The sequence below is a fragment of the Octopus bimaculoides genome, chromosome 11 (genome assembly GCF_046866305.1).
Source record: "Octopus bimaculoides isolate indiv1 chromosome 11, ASM4686630v1, whole genome shotgun sequence".
NCBI lineage: Eukaryota > Metazoa > Mollusca > Cephalopoda > Octopoda > Octopodidae > Octopus > Octopus bimaculoides.
In genome coordinates, this window is record NC_142938.1 from 48,895,852 (window position 1) to 48,899,247 (window position 3,396).

Sequence of the window (3,396 nt, forward strand, 5' to 3'; positions counted from 1 at the left end):
GTGGTGGTGAGTTGGCAGATACGGTAGTTTGCTGGACTAAATATCTTAATGTTTTTAGTCGTCTCTCTACCAAGAGTTAGAATCTCTTCTGTTGACTTAACCTTTCATCTCTCTGGGGAGCGGGGTCGATAAAGCAAGTACCAGTTTTATACTGGGATTGAATGAATTGATTATAACTTTAAATAAAAATTTTAAAAATAAACAACAGAAATTGGCCCTGTCTCTGGTGAAAATAAATTATCATTGTTATTTTCCTAAAACCTTATTTTCAGTTTTTCTCTTAGTATTATGATGCACATTTTTATCTCTTTGCTTGGTTGGTTTGTATAAACCAAGATTCTATGTTTCTCTTTGTAAATCTGTTTTAAAGTAAAAGATTTTTTTTTTCTTCTTTTTGATTGTTTTTTTTTTTATTTCAGCAGTTTTGTCACTACTATCTGCTGTAATTTTACTGCCAAGTAAAATCATTTTTGGTTTTATCAGACCCTCTGAACTAGTCCCTACCAGCCTTGTGTGTAACTTTTGTCTTCTTGCTGGCTATTTATATGTTAGTTTCATTTTAACCATTAAAAGAAAAATAAGGGAAGTTTTTCATTAAAGTTCTTATGAAAATGTTTTAAGTGTTTCTGCTGCAGTAATTCAGAAGAATTTCTTACTCTTTTTGTAGTATTGCTGTTTAACCCTTTGGCATTCAGATTATTGTATCAAATGTAATGCTCATTTATTCACATTATTTTGAATTAACCATCTTGTGGCTTCAAGATTTTTGATGTGATTATCTTTATAATGGCATTGTACTTGTAGGTTTAAGAGGCCAGATGGTTTGAGCATAAAACAAGTAGATTAATATGGCCAGTTTAAATGCTAAAGGGTTAATTATTACAATTTACTTATTGTCAAACTTTCAGTTCTTTCTTCAAATAATGAATACCAAATATCTTATAAATGGCAAATTTGCAGTGTCATAGGTGTTGGACAAAGTTCTACAGAATTTGCTTTGACTCTCCACTCTTGAATATAAAAAAAAAAAAAAAAGTACCAGTCCAGGGCAGCAAGTTGGGATTTGATCTCAGAATACTCAGAGCTGGAACATCTATTTTAAAATCAAATCTCACTACCATTGAAAAATGATTATACATCTGTCAAGCAAGTGACCAACAGAATCAGCAGTTTGAAACAAAAACCAATGGAAACCAGATATCCTTAGTTTCATTGGAAGATTGACTACCGTCTATAGACAATAAAACCATCTGATCTGGGGAAGTAGATTAGACCCATATTGAAGCTAAGATCCAATCTTCTTAAAATTGTGCTATTTTATTATTTCAGAATCACAAAAAAGTTTGTGTCAAATATTTTTGGCTAAAGATGGCTGTATCCAACTGTTGATGCTTACACTAATTATCGGCAGAAACACTTGTTCAATCACACAGTAGATATGTCTCCATCACTGATTATGGTCTTAATCCCACTACATCTCCTGTGAATGTATGTAGTTGCCACCTATTCCTTTTCTTCATATTGGACTTCAACGTATTTCCAAGTTCTGTTACTAAAACTGGAGTCTTCGTCAAGTTTACTCTGAGACCTCTTTATTCTAACTTGTTTCTACATCTGAAATTTCCTCTCCAACTCTTAATACTCGGCTATAAGAATCAGGTCTTAACTCAGTTACAGCTTGAATAACAATAGAGGTGAGAACTGAGTCTTGTTCAACACTAAACTGCACATTCAGTGAACTCCTTTACTGAAAGTATCCTTGTACAAAGCTTGTATTGCTCTCAAGTTATTCATCTATGAGTTCCTTTTAAAGACTATTATACTAGTACATAGTATAATAGTCTTTAAAAGGAACTTCGCAAAGGCCTCCAGATCAAGAGGATTAATTATTGACTGTAAATTTCTCTAGCAGTAGTCTCTAAGAACATAAAGACTTAACTGGCATAGATTTAAATTGTATTTCATCTCGGCTGATTCTCTACCTGATCACCTGTGCTTCAAACTTAGTCCATCAATTTGATGTCTCTGATTGCTTGTTTCTAAAGCACCTGTCTAGTTGACAATTACACTTCTATGCCAGTGATTAGATAAGACTTCTTCGGTTTCAGACTAGCTTGAGCCTTACTTTGCCAGTTTTCAACAACTCAGTGACTATATCCAATGGATCTCTTTTCTGACCACCTATTAATTTCATTACCATATTTCTGTAAAAATATACTGTTTCAATTAATTTTTAAAATAATGAAAGATTTACTCATTTGACTGTAATCATCAAACTATTTAGAACATAAATTAACCTGTAATTTTGGAAGATTTTAACTTGGATTATTCTAAAGCCAAAAATTTGTATCATAGGATGAAGTGCAGCTTGGTATCAAATAAGTTGCTCTTTCTGAGAACTGAATTGATCATTTTGTACAATCAGTGTTTTGCAATAAGATTTCCAAGTGGTGATGAGAGTAAGTATGCTGTTATTTGAAACACCTTGATCTTTCCCAACATTAGACTCTAGAACACTGGTAAATTTACCTTACACTCTTCAAGTTATGTCCACTACAACTCAGTCTTTTTGTTGGGCTCTCTTGTGCTATTCTACACTATATCTGGCTGATACTTCACTATTTGCACTTACTTTCAGCTGGTTATACTTTTGAAACCAGATTCTGTCCATATAGATCTCAAATGCACCCTTTTTCATCACCCACTTTACAAAACTCACTGTGTGACTATCAAAGTAACTAAACCTATGTTGGTTATTATCCTCTCCACCTCCAATTTCCAGATGAGAATGAAACCTCACAACCATGTTTATTATTAAGTACCAAGGTAATTATGTTGCAGTGCACAAGCAGAGAAAGGTTACCTAATCCAAATTATACTGACTGCTTTTACATTATCTGTGCATCTTTCTGACAGAGATCTTACAAAGGACAAAAGTATAGTCAGTAGTAGATGGAAGCCCCCTTTGCTTCATCTTCCTTACAACAAAGCTCCAGGAAGCAGAAACATGGCCCCTCTCAAAGAGAATAACAGAGCCCTGAGAACATCAGATGGTACCATCACATTTCTAATAAAGAACTACACATGCATATACATTGGTCTGCAGTCTCCCACCTTTAAGTATCCACTATGTGCCGGTATTGATTTGACATCAATCTAGGAGGGTGCAGAGGGAGAGCACTGGTAGTCTTGGTCAGCTTTATGCACAATACATCTGGAACCACCAAGCTAGTTCCCTGCAATATTTTCTGTAACCAACACACCATCCATCCATTCTCAAACTGATTTTAGTTGGTTGCCTGATCAGACGGAAGCTTTGTTAAATTAATCTTGCACACGCTACAAAAAGGTTTATGGCAAAACAAAGAAGCAGAACTCAATATTAAATAAGACAAG